Here is a 15,622-nt window from a genome sequence, read left to right as displayed (position 1 = left end):
TGAATGCCGCTCTGCTGGGCTCAAGGCTGAACGACATCTGGACACTGCTGGACATCTGCAGCTCTGGTCAACAAACACACTGCATCCCAGCCAGAGGGCCCTCCTGCATAGACAGTGCCTAACCCTGGGGCTTCTCAGCTAAGGGAGAGGGAAGCGGGCCTCACTCCAAACAAGGGTCACCCCTTGCCGGCCTCACATCTAAAGGGACCACCACAGTCAAGCTGAGGAACTTCCTCAGCAGGCCCCTCACCACCCCCACCAGCCCAGGTCAACCGCCAGGAGACTGCTGAGGGCTAGACAGCTACCCAGGGAGAGACAGAAGCCACAGGATGCCATGGGGGGGTGGGGGGGTGGACGCACAGTGGCCTTTATTATTATGTGAATCTCATTCTTCCCTCAAAGCAACCCTGGCAGATGTTTTATAATTTCCAATTTCTTTCTTTCTTTCTTTCTTTCTTTCTTTCTTTCTTTCTTTTGAGACAGAATCTCTCTCTGTCGCCCAAGTTGGAGTGCAGTGGCATGATCTTGGCTCACTGCAACCTCCACCTCCTGGGTTCCAGCGATTCTCCTGCCTCAACCTCTCAAGTAGCTGGGACTACAGGTGTGCACCACCACGCCTGGCTAATTTTTGTATTTTTAGTAAAGACCGGGTTTCCCCATGTTGGCCAGGCTGGTCTTGAACTCCTGACCTCAGATGATCCGCCCACCTCGGCCTCCCAAAGTGCTGGGATTATAGGCTTGGGCCACTGTGCCTGGCTTTATTCCCAATTTCTAGGTGAAGAAGCTGTGCCTGCACACTGAGAAAATGGCAGCACTTGTGGTAGGAACAGCATCCAGTCCACTAGACAAGCCTGGGTGGAGCTGAGCCCTCTTGCCAAGGGGAGGAGGGGACCAAGGTGCTTGCAGATGGAAGCAGAGCACCCGGCTGCAAATCAAGTGTCCCAGGTTCGGGCGCGGTGGCTCACACCTGTAATCCCAGCACTTTGGGAGGCCAAGGCGGGCAGATCACGAGGTCAGGAGTTCAAGACCATCCTGGTCAACATGGTGAAATCCTGTCTCTACTAAAAAAGTACAAAAATTAGCCAGGCATGGTGGTGTGCACCTGTAATCCCAGCTACTCGGGAGGCTGGGGCGGGAGAATTGCTTGAACCAGGGAGGTGCATGTTGCAGTGAGCCGAGACCGCGCCACTGCACTCCAGCCTGGCTGACAACAGAGCAAGACCCTGTCTCAAAAAAAAAAAAAGAGTCCCAGGTTCTAGTCCCAGCTCTGCCACAAACTTGCTGGGTGTCCTTGTGTCCCTGGACCTCAAAGGAATGTTGATGTCTAAGATTCTAGAAAGAAAAAAACAGGATTCCCACAACAGACAGAAGAAGGCTGGGGGTGGGCAACGTCAGAGTTGGGAACCAGTTCAGAGAGAGGACACACTCCAGAACTCCTCCTGAGGAAGGGGTCACGGGAGCTATTCCTGCAACAGGAAGGCTGGAAGTCAGACCTCAGGCAGGACTGTCAACCAGCCCCACCCTTCTCCTTACCTACTGCCCAGGAGAACAAGGGAACTTCTCTCACAAGAAACAAAAGTGCTGGTTTTACAGTTCCCAGGGTGGAGGGGGCCACACCCAGTTCAGTCTTGTCCTTCTCCACCCTGGACCTGGAGTCAGATCTCCTGCAATGCCCCTGGACAGAGCCAGGGTGGAAGCGAGAGAGACAGACGCAGGCCCTGCCCACTCATCCCAGCCAGAGACGGGCAGGGACAGAGACAGGGCGAGTTTCTGAGTTGAATGGGGGGCCTTTGTTTAGAGCGTGCTCTATTGTTAGCAGCACGGGAGGAAGAAGCCAGATCAGAGACTGTAGGGACAGCCCAAGGACAGGAAGAAGGAAGACGGGCCCTGGAGAGGGGGTGCAGAGGACCCTTCCCCATGGGGCCCACACCAGGTAAGTGTGAGCAAGTAATAAGGCTAGACTGGGTGCACCCCTACCCTTCTTTCCTGCCTCCTCCTCTGCGCAGCCAACCCAGAGGGCTGGCACCGGGCACCCTAAATCCAAGACTGACCTGGCAGTGTGGCCCAGCCCTGACATTAAAAATAGCCCCACCAGAGCTACACCAGGCTCCTTCCCCAGCCGGCACCTGCCGAGGACAGTCAGCAATGGGCACATCTAGGCTGGGTTGCAGGGCACCAAGTGCCAAGACACCTGGAAATAAGGACAGGAGTGGGTTACCCCAGAGGCCGTGCTGGAAGCAGACTCAGAAGCATTGCATTTGGGAACAGAGAAGCAGGGCGGAGCAGGGCAGGGCTGGGTCCCCCAGAGGTTCCTTAGGCTAGAGGCCAGCACCCTGTGCAGACACAGGTCCCCAGGCTCAGACAGCGACAGGGTGAGCACAGGATTCTGAGTGAGGAGAGGGGCTCAATTTCCTTAAGCCTCATTTTCTCATCTGTAAAATGGAGATGATCAAGTGACTTCTTTTGTCACTGTGACTCTGGAAGCCCTCTGTCCACAGGAAAGGCATGCATTCTCATGCTAGAAGAACAAAGAGATGGCAGAGGAGGCGGAAGCCAGCTGGCGCAGTGGCTCGTGCCTATAATCCCAGCATTTTGGAAGGCGGAGGTGGGAGGGTCGTTTGAGCCCAGGAGTTCGAAACCAGCCTGGGCAACATAGTAAGACCCTGTCTCTACAAAAAATAAAAATAAATTAGCCGGGCATGGTGGCATGCACCTGCAGTCCCAGCTACTCTGGAAGCTGAAGCATCACTTGAGCCCAGGTGATTGAGGCTGCAGTGAGCCAGGATCATGCCACTCCAGCCTAGGCAACAGAGCGAGACCGTGTCTCAAAACAAAAAGGTGAGGGGGCCAGGCGCGGTGGCTCACGCCTGTAATCCCAGCATATTAGGAGGCCAAGGTGGGTGGATCACAAGGTCAGGAGTTTGAGACCAGCCTGGCCAACATAGTGAAACCCCATCTCTACTAAAAATACAAAAAATTAGCCAGGCGTGGTGGTGGGCACCTGTAATCCCAGCTACTCGGGAGGCTGAGGCAGGCGAATCACTTGAACCCGGGAGGCGGAGGTTGCAGTGAGCCGAGATCGCACCAATTGCATTCCAGCCAGGGATACAGTGCGAGACTCTGTCTCAAAAAAAAAGAAAAATAATAAAAATTTAAAAAGACAAGAGCTGGCACAGAGACCTGTCGGGCAAGGTGGCTGGCAGTCTGTCTGGGGGAGCCCTGGCTGCTTTCTCTGACTCCTGAGATGGGGACTAGGTAGGGAGCTGCCTCCCAGGCCCTGGGGAGGTCAAGGGAACATGGCTGAGGAGAAGGGGAGTGGAACTTCGCTCACGCCAGTTGGAGACACTGGCTGCCCCATGCCCAGTCCATGCTGCTTCCTGCAGCCAGGGGCAGCTGCACAGCCAGGCGTGAACATTCCCCACATAGCAGTCCCAGGGGGAAGCTGGGCTCAGCAGGATCTCCAGCCCCCACCTTCCCCACTCTGTCCCTGGCTCCTGCTGAGGTCTGGCCAGCAGTTCCAAGCACAGACACAGACTCTAGAAAGTCCAGAGAGATGGACATGATGGCTTCCCTCGAGGGCCTGTTTCCCTCTCAGGCTGGGGCTGCCCAAGGAGGCCTCTCCCCTCTGGCTGGCAGCTCCAGGACGGAACCTCCTGCAGACTACAGGTTCTCTGGCAGACACTGTGGTCTCCATCAGCAAGCTGGTCCATTCCAAGAGGGCAGAACTGAAGCAGGAGCTGTCAGACAAGCTGGTCTTAGGCTTCCGGAGGAAAACCCTCACTTCCAGTCTGGAGGGCAGCCCAGGCTGTGGCCTGAGGATGAGCTGGGGCCTGGGGGAGGCTCAGGCCTGCCGACCCAGCTGCTGTTTATTTTCCTCCTTCTGGGCTCCTTCCCAAAGCAAACAAACCCGGGTGGGAAAATGAAGGGGATTTGTAGGAGAGGGAATTTGCCACGGCCAAGTGGCTCGACCCAGGGACCTCTATGCTCCCCTGGAGAGGGCTCCAGCTGGAGCTCCGTTCCCTGCTGGTGACCCCCGTGGGCAGATTCCCAAACTGGCAGATGACCCCAAACCGGGACTCCTGGGAATGGAAAAACACTTCACCCCACACCAGGAAACAACAACAAAAGGTTGACGTGTGTTGGTGACGCAAAATACACAAGTACTCCCATTCCACTGCCTCCAACCACCACCAGTGGGGCTTGGGCAGCCTGGGGTATAGGGGCGGCCCACTTCTCAATAACAGCAGCTCCGATCCCAGCTGACTGAGGCCCACTCCCTGGGGTGTGATTCTGCAAGGATCCCTACATATAACCCTCTCCTGGGAAGATCCATCTGTTTATTGTACAACACATGCTGGAAAACCAGGATTGGAATAAAGTTTTGGCTAAAATCTGTTACTGTAGGCAGGGTGCAGTGGCTCACCCCTGTAATCCCAGCACTTTAGGAGGCCAAGGCAGGTGAATCCCCTTGAGCTCAGGAGTTCCAGACCAGTCTGGGCAACATGGTGAAACCCTGTCTCTACAAAAAAATGCAAAAATTAGCCGGGTGTGGTGGCATGTGCCTGTAGTCCCAGCTACTTGGGAGGCTGAGGTAAGAGGATCGCTTGAGCCCAGGAAGAGGAGGTTGCAGTGAGCTGAGATCTGCACTCCAGCCTGGGCAACAGAGTGAGACCCCATCTCAAAAAAAAAAAATGTTACTATATACAGGGGATGAGCTCATCAAGATCAAGGCTAAAGAACAAAAGGATGTTGCCGAGCACGGTGGCTCATGCCTGTAATCCCAGCACTTTGGGAGGCCGAGGCGGGCGGATCACGAGGTCAGGAGATCGAGACCATACTGGCTAATACGGTGAAACCCCATCTCTACTAAAATATAAAAAATTAGCCGGGCGTGTTAGCGGGTGCCTGTAGTCCCAGCTACTCGGGAGGCTGAGGCAGGAGAATGGCATGAACCCAGGAGGCGGAGCTTGCAGTGAGCCGAGATCCTGCCACTGCACTCCAGCCTAGGTGACAGAGCGAGACTCCGTCTCAAAAAAAAAGAAAAAAAGGATGCTAAGAAAAGAGGAAGAGACTTGGCTGGGCGTGGTGGCTCATGCCTGTAATCCCAGGACTTTGGGAGGCCGAGGCGGGTGGATCACAAGGTCTGGAGTTTGAAACCAGCCTGGCCAACACGGTGAAACCCCGTCTCTACTAAAAATACAAAAAACTAGCCAGGCATGGTGGCAGGTGCCTGTAATCCCAGCTACTCAGGAGGCTGAGGCAGGAGAGTCGTTTGAAACCAGAAGGCAGAGGTTGCAGTGAGCTGAGATTGTGCCACTGTACTCCAGCCTGGGCAACAAGAGCAAAACTCCGTCTCAAAAAAAAAAAAAAGAGGAAGAGACCTTAATGAAAGTTGCTTTTTAGGATTATGGGCGATTTTTTTTCTTTTCTCTTAAACTTTTCTAAACTTCCCAATTTTTTTTTTTTTTTTTTTTTTGAGACAGATGTCGCCCAGGCTGGAGTGCAGTGGCACAATCTTGGCTCACTGCAAGCTCTGCCTCCCAGGTTCACGCCATTCTCCTGCCTCAGCCTCCACAGTAGCTGGAACTACAGGTGCCTGCCACAACGCCCAGCTAATTTTTTGTATTTTTTAGTAGAGACGGGGTTTCACCATGTTAGCCAGGATGGTCTCGATCTCCTGACCTCGTGATCCGCCCGCCTCGGCCTCCCAAAGTGCTGGGATTACAGGCGTGAGCCACCGCGGCTGGCCCCCAGTTTTTTTTTACAATGATCAGATATTACTTTTTTTATTTTCTTTCTCTTTTTTGAGACAAGGTCTCGCTCTGTTGCCCAAGCTGGAGTATAGTGGCACAATCATGGCTCACTGCAGCCTTGAACTCCTGGGCTCAAGCAATCCTTCCGCCTCAGCCTCCCGAGTAGCTAGGACCACGTGCACATGCCACCATGCTTGGCTAATTTTTTTTTTTTTTTTAAGAGATGGGGTCTTGCTATGTTGCACAGGCTGGCAGGCTGGTCTCAAAGTCCCGGCCTCAAGCAATCCTCCTGCCTCAACCTTCAGAGCGGTTGGGATTACAGGTGTAAGCCACTGCCCCAACCAGATATTACCTTCTCAATCAAGGAAGAGGAGGAGTCTCCCCTAAATAAGCAGCTTATTGATTGCCAAGCCCCTGTCCCAACTCTGCTCTGGTCCCTGCTACTGTCTCCATAGTAGGGAAAGACACAGAAAGCTGAGCTTCAGCTGGGCATGGTGGCTCATGCCCATAATCCCAGCACTTTGGGAGGCTGAGATGGGACAAATGCTTGAGCTCAGGAGTCCAAGACCAGCCTGGGCAACATAGCAAGACCCTGTCTCTACACAAAACTTTAAAAATTAGCTGGGCATGGTGGTGCACACCTGTGGACCCAGCTACTTGGGAGGCTGGGCGGGAGGATTGCTTGAGCCCAGGAATTCAAGGATGCAGTGAGCTGTGATCACGCCACTGCACTCTAGCCTAAGGGACAGAGCGAGTCCCTACCTCAAAAAAAGGAAAGAAGACCGGGCACAGTGGCTCACGCCTGTAATCCCAGCACTTTGGGAGGCTGAGGTGGGTGGATCACTTGAGGTCAGGAATTCAAGACCAGCCTGGCCAACATAGTGACACCCCCATCTCTACTAAAAATACAAAAATTAGCTGGGCATGGTGGCGCATGCCTGTAGTCCCAGCTACTTAGGAGGATGAGGCAGGAGAATTGCTTGAACCCAGGAGGCAGAGGTTGCAGTGAGCCGAGACTGCACTACTGCACTCCAGCCTGGGCGACAGAGCAGGACTCCATCTCAAAAAACAAACCAAAAAAAAAAGAAAGAAAAGAGAAGAGGAGAAGGGAGGAGGAAAGAAAGCTGAGTGCCAAAAGCGGTGGCTCACGCTTATAATCCCAGCATGTCGGGAGGCCAAGGTGAGTGGATCACCTGAGGTCAGCAGTTCAAGACCAGCCTGACCAATATGGTGATACCCCGTCTCTACTAAAAATACAAAAATTAGGCCGGGCACGGTGGCTCACGCCTGTAATCCCAGCACTTTGGGAGGCCGAGGCGGGTGGATCATGAGGTCAGGAGATCGAGACCATCCTGGCAAACACAGTGAAACCCCGTCTCTACTAAAAACACAAAAAAATTAGCCGGGCGTGGTGGCGGGCGCCTGTAGTCCCAGCCACTCAGGAGGCTAAGGCAGGAGAATGGTGTGAACCCGGGGGGCGGAGCTTGCAGTGAGCGGAGATCATGCCACTGCACTCCAGCCTGGGCAACAGAGTGAGACTCCGTCTCAAAAAAAAAAAAAAATTAGCTGGGCGTACTGGCAGGCGCTTGTAGTCCCAGCTACGCGGGAGGCTGAGACAGGAGAATCACCTGAACCCGGGAGGTGGAGGTTGCAGTGAGCCAAGATTGTGCCACTACACTCCAGTCTGGGTGACAGAGTGAGAGACTCCATCTCAAAAAAAGAAAAAAGAAAGAAAGAGAAAAAGAAAGCTGAGCTTCCTGCCCTGTTGGCCCCAAAGGCCAAGATGCCAGGAGGCTGAGCAAAGGGGAGTGGTCCATGAGCTTTCCCTTCAGGCCTGGCAGAGGAAGTCGCTTCACAATGAGGTATTCCATGTCCCCAGACTCAACCATGTCCCAGGAGAGGCCGCTCAGCGTCACTTGCAGGAACACAAGCCCTGGTGACCTGCCCAGCCACACTGCTTGCTTTTCCTCTTCACAGGGGTCACAGGACCAGCTCACAGATGCCTTTCCCTCTCACTGCCAGGTCGCTCCTCTCCCAAAAGATACAAATGAGGAGTCTCCCCAAAGGGCAGCAATTCCTGTCTGGCCTCCCTGCCGGACAGGATGGCCCTCATCAGAGAAGAGTCAATGCTGAGTCTCCACCTCTCCCTCTTATTTCTCAACTCAAGATTTCATCTTTAGCAGGCAGAAAGCCCCTCCTCCTGTCTAGACTGCGTCCCTTCAGTAAGTGCATCGGGCCTGCAGCTCTCAAGTCCTCGGGGGAGATGGAAAAACTGCAACCTCATGCTCTCTTTGTAGTAGTCAGTGGGATGGGGTTCATTCTGTTTTCTTCCCTGTCTCAAGTCCCATTAGCCTTCTCCACGATCGATAATCCCCTTGCCTGGGGTCCCCGCCTGCCCTCAGGGAATCCAGAAGCGCGGCAGTGACAGGTTCAGTACTCCGGCTGCACCATCACATAAAGAGAACCCATTTCCCAGACCCCAAATCCAGGCCCATTCTGGTGTCAGATGTCCAGTTGGCAGAGACACCAGAACCAGGCAGGTCTGGAGAACAATCTGACACCAGCTTCTCCCTAGAGGGCCAAGGCTCTGGCTGACAGGCAGCACACATGACCCCCACCTCCATCACCAGAAAAGCCCTCCCAGCAGCTGCCTATCTCAGGTCTCTTGGGCTTCAGAGCAGAGGACAGCCAGTTCCCCATCAAGAGCAGCCTGGCAGCACTGCCTCGTCCACTCCAGCAGGACATTAGCCCAGGCCTAAATCAGACTCTTGTTTCTCGCCACTCCCCACAGGGCAGCACCCCTTTATCTTGGCATAGCCCCAGCCCCCAGCAAGGCAGGCAACTCCCACTTCCTACACATGAACAAGCCCAGAACAGCCATGGTTCTACCTAACCCAAGCTAGGAGGCAGCACAGCTTTGACCCCTGCCTCCTCTTTCCCTCTCAACCTCCCCCCAACACTCACCACAGCCCTGGCCTTGGGGAGAAGCCGCTTCCACCGGAAACTAAAAATCAAGCCACTGGGGAGATTTAAGTGGGCTGGTGGCCAGGACAGGTATCACCCCCACCTACAAAACCTGCCCTACATTCACCACTCACACATGCCTTCGTGGGCCCTTCTGAATTCTCTTCTCCCCAGTCAGGCAGAGGCTCTCAAAAGGGGGTGCAGAAAAATCCTTTCCACTCACACCTGTAATCCCAGCACTTTGGGAGGCGGAGGCGGGCGGATCTCCTGAAGGTCAGGAGTTCGAGACCATCCTGACCAACATGGTGAAACCCCATCTCTACTAAAAATACAAAAATTAGCCTAGTGTGGTGGTGCATGCCTGTAATCCCAGCTACTCGGGAGGCTGAGACAGGAGAATCACTTGAACCCAGGAGGTAGAGGTTACAGTGAGCTGAGATCGCGCCACTGCACTCCAGCCTGGGTGGCAGAGCGTGACTCCATCTCAAAAAAAAAAAAAAAAATCCTTTCCAGAGCTGCATGGGGCAATACAGCAGGATGGGTTCTGGGCTTGGAATCAGAGGACCCAAACATCAGTCTTGGTGCTGCTTGGGTCTCGCTGTACAACCTTGGGGAAACTACTTAAGTTCCTTGAGTTTCAATTTCCTCCTCTGTAGAAAGCGAATAATGATACGCGCTTTTTTTTTTTTTTTTTTGAGTCAGGGACTCACTCTGTTGCCCAGGCTGGAATACAGTGACACAGCTCACTGAAGCCTTGACCTCCCTGGGCTCAGGTAATCCTCCCACCTCAACAGTCCCAGTAGCTGGGACCACAGGCATGCACCACCACGCCCGGCTAATTTTTCTATTTTTTTGTAGAGACAGGGTTTCTCCATGTTGCCCAGGCTGGTCTGGAACTCCTGGGCTCAATCAAGCAGTCCACCCTTCTGGGCCTCCTAACGTGCTGGGATTGCAGGTCTGAGCCATCCAGCCTGGCCAGCCATAAGGATTAAGTAAAAATAGTTAATGAAAGTGCTTGGTTTGGGCCAGGTGAGGTGGCTCACGCCTGTAATCCCAGCACTTTGGGAGGCCGGGGCGGGCGAATCACGAGGTCAGGAGATCAAGACCAGCCTGAGCAACATGGTGAAACCCTGTCTCTACTAAAAATACAAAAATCAGCCGGGGGTGGTGGCACACGCCTGTAATCCTGGCTACTCAGGAGGCTGAGGCAGGAGAATCACTTGAACCCAGGAGGCGGAGGTTGCAGTGAGCCTGGGTGACAGAGCGAGACTCCATCTCAAAAAAAAAAAAAAAAAAGAAAGTGCTTGGTTTCTGTAAAGTCTTACCTTGATCTTGAGTTACCGTTTGTCAAGTACTTACTGGGTAGATAGGTATTAGTATTCCCATTTTGCCAAAGAGGTCACTGAGGCTCAGGTAATGAGAGACAGAGCTGGGTCTCAAACCCAGCTCAGTTCAAGCCCAAAGCCCTGTGCTCAGAACTGCCCCACTGTCCCATCTCTCCAAATAAACAGTCCTTCTGTAGACTAGTCAATTGACCCATCTCACTCTAAGGTGGCTCCAGGATGGGAAAAAGGTTGGCAGCCCTAGCCCGACCTTTTTCGTTCCTATGCACTGCATTCTCAAAGCCTCGGCCCTGGCAGCCCAAACAGAGGCTCCAGAGGGAATGGCGTGGAGCCAGGGTGCAAGGGAGGGGTGGAGTGGGGGTGGGAGGGCTCAAGTCACCCAAGCTGGGGCTTGAGCTAGCAAGAAATGACTAACTGGGTCCTACCTTCTCCTCCTCCCCCGCGTCCCCCAGTCCAGTCAGTGGCCAGTTTTCACCAAGCACCTCCTAGCAGTACTTCCACAGTATTATCTTTTCATCACAGCCACAAACCAGATTAGCTAAACTAATCATTTAGCCAACATAATTACAATGCCCTCCCCTCCTCCACCTTGGCACAGAGAAGAGGGAAAGCAGGTTATTTTTGCCCAAATTCCCTGCTCCTGTTGCTCCCCAGAGGTGCAGAATCCCATCCCCCGGCAGAAAAGGATCTGAGTTCCCACACTGACTTCCCCCTAGCACAGGGCTGAGCGTGATCCCCACCCAGGATAAAGGGGCTGAGTCTGGGCCCCCAGCCTCACTCCCCCATCTACAACAAAGAAAGAGGTGGTAGACTCTTCCCCTCCAAGCACTCTCGATCCCCGCCCCCCACAATCTTTCTCCCACCCCCAGGACTGAGAGAGAACCCAACTGTTGTATTCTCTCTCTGTTCCCCAACGAGGCTGGGCTGCAAAAAGACCACACTTCAGATTTTTTTTTTAAACCGGGGTAGAAACCCTGATCAAGATCCCCAATTCTGGGTGGGGGGGGCGGTCTCAGGAAATTGGGAGCAGGGAAGGCAGGGGGCCCGATGCAGCTCTGCCTGAGAGAGTCTAGCATTGAAGAAACCTTCCCCCAAAAAGCCTTCCTGCGGTCTCACTTTCCCTGTCAAATTCTTTCAGGAAAGCGGGTGGGAAAGGTCTGTGCAGGCCTCCAGAAAGCATGCACCTTCATAATTCAGAAATCAAATGGAAGGCAAGTCCCACAGCCTCATGCGCTTCTGCCTCAATAACCAGCCAGCTAAGTAATGTGGGGGATGGGGTAGAGGGAAAAAAAAAGACAAGAACAACCACTCCCCCCACCTTCCTCAGTTTGGCCCAGCCCTGCCCCACCCCCATTCCTGGGGAGGGGGCAGAGCTTGAGAGACAACCACTTACGCAGGCCTTGTCTGAGGGGGTGTGGTGGTCCCAGGAGGCAGGAAGAGAAGGAAGAAGCTGCTTCCCCTCTCAGCACTTTCCACCCCCCACCCCGGCCCCTACCTCAGGCCCCTAGGGCCCAGCGAACAGGATGAATGTGGGGGCAGGGAAGACAGGGTCGGAGCGCAGGCACCGGCCCAGGTTCAGCCAGGGGCCGGCTGGGGGAAGGGGTTTTGCACCAGGAAGGACCCCCTAAGCCTAAAGGAAGTTTTGGGCAAGGAGACGGGAAAACCCCCAGATAAAGCTGCTGTGAATACTTCCTCCTGCAAAGTTTGTTTTGGGTGATTTTTTCCAACAATAAGAGGTTAGAGAAGACGGGTCCTGTTCCCCTACCAACACTCTGGCAGCCACAGCTACTGGAAACTGGGCCAGGTGACCCTGAATTCTTCATCCGTGCACAGACCCCACCCCCCAGACCCCAGGGCGAGCCACGGGTGCCAGACACCAGCTGGACACTGAGCCGAGCCCTGCACCCCCCACTGTCACTCCATCCCACCTCCGCTGAAGAAGCCAGAGCCGGGCTCCCACCGGCGTGGAGGGAGGCGCCGCAGGTAGTATCGACGAGGCTCTGGGAGCTGGAGGGCAGGGCCTCTGGACTCCGTGCGCTCACCTGCTCGGCAGGTGGGGCCAGAGTCGCTGGGAAAATGTGCGCTCGGCCCCCACAGTAGGGCAAGCTGGGCGCAAACAATAGGGCCCCACCCAGGCCTGGGGGAGTAGGGAGGGAGGGAAAGCGAGGATGACGCGTGGGGTGGGGTGAGGGTGGCCCCAAAGAGACCAGCGGCAGCAAGTTTCCCAAACGGTAAATTCCTGACTGCAGCGTGAGCCCTGGGACGCAGTCAAAGCAGAGCAAAGTCTCCCCCGCCAGCTCAGGGCGAGAGTCAGGGACGCGGCGTCGGGCGAGCTGCGCGGGCCCCGGGGGAGGCGCGACCCCGGAGGCACCTGTCCGGATCCCTCCCCGCCTTGCTCAGATCTCTGGTTCGCGGAGCTCCGAGGCGCGCTTGGCCCGAACCGCGCGACCCCCAAGTCGCCGCGCCCAGGACCCCAGCGCGCCCCCTGCCGCCGGTGCAGGGTGGCGCTCGATGGCACCGGCCCTCACCTGCCCAGGGACGGCTGGGACCGGCCCCGCGGCCGCTCGCCACCCCTTCTGTCCCCAACGATACCTGCCCCCGATAGCCCGCACCTGAGTATGGGGCCTGACCGGGCCGGGTCGGGGTCGGGCCGGGGTGGGAGCCGGCGCGGACAGCGAACTGAGCTCGGCGCGGTCGGGCGGCGGCTGCTCCGGACTCTGGCCAAGGCAGCAACTCAGTAACCGAACAAAAGGCGAAGAGACCTGACAGCCAAGCCACGCCCCTCGCCACCTCGAAGCTCCGCCCCCGGGGGAGACGCCCACCCTCTGGTGCGAGCTCACTGGCTATCTTGCCTGACTGTCTCATGGAGGGGCGGAGCCTCGCCTCCACTCCTCTTCCACGGCCGCCTCTGTTTATCCGCTTGCCATTGGCCCCGGGGACTGCCAGTCGGCTCTAGGGATGGACTCTAACTTGAGGTCTCATCCTAACATTGCATCTATTGGCAGATAGAAAGTTACTTCCTCCTGATTGGACAAGGCTCTGTCAGTAAGACTAAGGAAAAAACCAATGGAAGGGATGGGGTGTGTCTTGCCCCACCCTTGCTCTGAGCAGGTGAGACTCATTACTCTCCCCTTCCCCCTACCTGTCCAACAGGTAAGTCATAGGGATACCAAGGGAAGGGACAGACGCCTTCACCGGCCAGCCAACTCAGCGTCAGGCATGATACTTCTTTGGGCTTATTCATCCTTGCCCCAAAGTAGTAATCACATATTTGTATAGCATTTCATAGGCTTTGTGCTGGGGTGGGATTTTTTTCCCGAAAGATGGAGTACTCCTGGGATTTAGAATTAGAAGGCCAGGGTTCGTCTTCTCCCACTTGGTATGATTTTAGGCAAGTTACTTCACCCTGTTTCTCCTCTTCTGTAAACTGGATACATTAGCCATATCTACCTCACTGGAGTATGTGGGGATTAAATGAGGTCAGGTTTGTGAAAGCACTGAGAAACTGCTAAAGGTTAGAATTTAAATTAACGGTATGTTTTTTTTTAATTATTGTGACAGCTCTGAAAAATAGTTAGGATGAGAAAACGACCCTCATTGTAAAGATGAAGAAACCGAAGTTCAGAGAAGTCACAAAACTACAAAGTGGCACACCCCAAGCTAGAACCTCCTTCCTCTCATTTGAAGGACCACCAAACCAGCTGTTCCCCTCATGGAAGAGGAGCATAGACATAAAATGTCAAGGCAATGGGGAAGGGGCAGAGAAAAGGCACAAACACTTGGAGGAGAGACAGAACAATTAATTGGCACAAAAATACAGTATTGGTGTCAGGAGGCTTTGGTGGGCTTGGAAACATCAAGCAGCAGATCTGAAGGAAATCCAGCCCTGGCATGAAAGAAACGGGGCAGGCCAGGCGCAGTGGCTCACTCCTGTAATCTCAGCATTTTGGGAGGCAAAGGCGGGTGGATCACCTGAGGTCAGGAGTTCAACACCAGCCTGGCCAATATGGTGAAGCCCCATCTCTACAAAAAATACAAAAAGTTAGCCGAGCGTGGTGGCGGGCAACTATAATCCCAGCTGCCTGGGAGACTGAGGCAGGAGAATTGCTTGAACCCGGGAGGCGGAGGTTGCAGTGAGCCGAGACCATGTCACTGCACTCCAGCCTGGGCATGACAGAGCGAGACTCCATCTCAAACAAAAAAGAAAAAGAAAAGAAAAAAAATAAACCGGGCAGCACACCCCTCTGCGATAGGAGAGCCTGGGGTAGAGATCAGAAAGAACTTCTCGGCCGGGCATGGTGGCTCATGCCTGTAATCCCAGCAATTTGGGAGGCCAAGGTGGGCAGATCACTTGAGGTCAGGAGTTCGAGACCAGCCTGGCCGACATGGTGAAACCCCATCTCTACTAAAAATACAGAAATTAGCCGGGCATGGCAGCGGGCACCTGTAATGCCAGCTACTCGGGAGGCTGAGGCAGGAGAATGGCGTGAACCCGGGAGGCAGAGGTTGCAGTGAGCTGAGATCATGCCATTGCACTCCAGCCTGGGTGACAGAGTGAGACTCTGTCTCAAAAAAATAAAAAGGACTTCTCACAGGCAGCTTAAGAAGACAAGGGCACTTCCTTTCTGTGGTTGATGACATGAATGCTGCTCGTGGCTGTATGGTGTGCCAAGGGCCCTACAAACATTCCTTCATTCAACACTTGAGTATTCATTGTCAACTGTATGTTAGGCACTGGTGAACACAGAAAATAAAACCTGGTGACACAGAAAATAAAAATGATCCCAACCTTCAAAGAGCTCATAGAAGGATAAGCAGAAGCAGCGTGTGTGGGTGGGTTTTGGAGGAGTGGTGGTTTAGAAAAGGGTCCCCCATTAACAAAGCTCTACAGCCCCAAAGCTAGCACACAGGATGGGCTGGATGAAGGTACCTTAGCAGCAACCTTGACCACTTTCCCCACCAGAGAAAAGAATGGTAGCTGAACATTCTCCCTTCTGAAGTTGCGCCATCCAAAAGCAGGGCCAGGGAGATACGGACATCCCTGAACTAGTGGCCATCCCATAACCAGGGCCACCGCCCTTTGCCTGTTTCCTCAACTCCCCATCCTCCAGCTTACCTCCCTATCTTTATCCCTGCCTAACCCCTGCCCCATCCACCTGCTTGTCACCCTGTCACATAGAGCTGTAGCCAGGCCACAGCTGGGGAAGGAATGGGCTCACAATCCTGGACTGCTACAGCTGCCAGGGTTTCATTTCTTCCCCCTTCTGCCCACCTCCCACCTCCACACATGCACACACACATACGTCCCAGCTCCAAGCCTGGCCTGACTCCTTCCTATTTCTCCTGACCTCAGCAAAGAGGCAGGGTAGGGCTGGTTGACTGCAGAGGGGTGGAGGAGCCCATGTGGGTGGAGGAGCAGAAATAAGGTTTCAGAATAAACCGTGTGTGTGTGTGTGTGTGTGTGTGTGTGTGTGTCTCCCCAGAATGCCCCCTGCGTGTCTTAGCATGGAACATGTTGCATAACACCAGCCCCAGAGCTAAACACACAGGCTGGGACTGGTG

The 15,622-nt window shown here is 54.5% G+C and overlaps 1 protein-coding gene across 6 annotated transcripts in view; it reads right to left on the bottom strand.

Moving 5' to 3' along the window:
• JUP (junction plakoglobin) overlaps window positions 1–12,913 on the bottom strand; it is a 32,196-nt gene extending 19,283 nt beyond the window's left edge. Inside the window, exon 1 of one of the 6 annotated variants that reach the window (XM_034941881.3) lies at window positions 12,673–12,913. The gene's annotated coding sequence lies outside the window, so the exon portion shown is untranslated. Of the gene's footprint in view, window positions 1–11,988; window positions 12,185–12,588 lie in introns of those variants that run through there. The other 5 variants (XM_034941882.3, XM_034941883.3, XM_034941880.3 and 2 more) reach the window with 5 other exon arrangements.
• Between the last annotated feature and the right edge of the window lie 2,709 nt (window positions 12,914–15,622).

The sequence above is a fragment of the Pan paniscus genome, chromosome 19 (genome assembly GCF_029289425.2).
Source record: "Pan paniscus chromosome 19, NHGRI_mPanPan1-v2.0_pri, whole genome shotgun sequence".
NCBI classification, from domain to species: Eukaryota; Metazoa; Chordata; class Mammalia; order Primates; family Hominidae; genus Pan; species Pan paniscus.
This window is presented reverse-complemented; position numbering and strand designations above follow the sequence as displayed.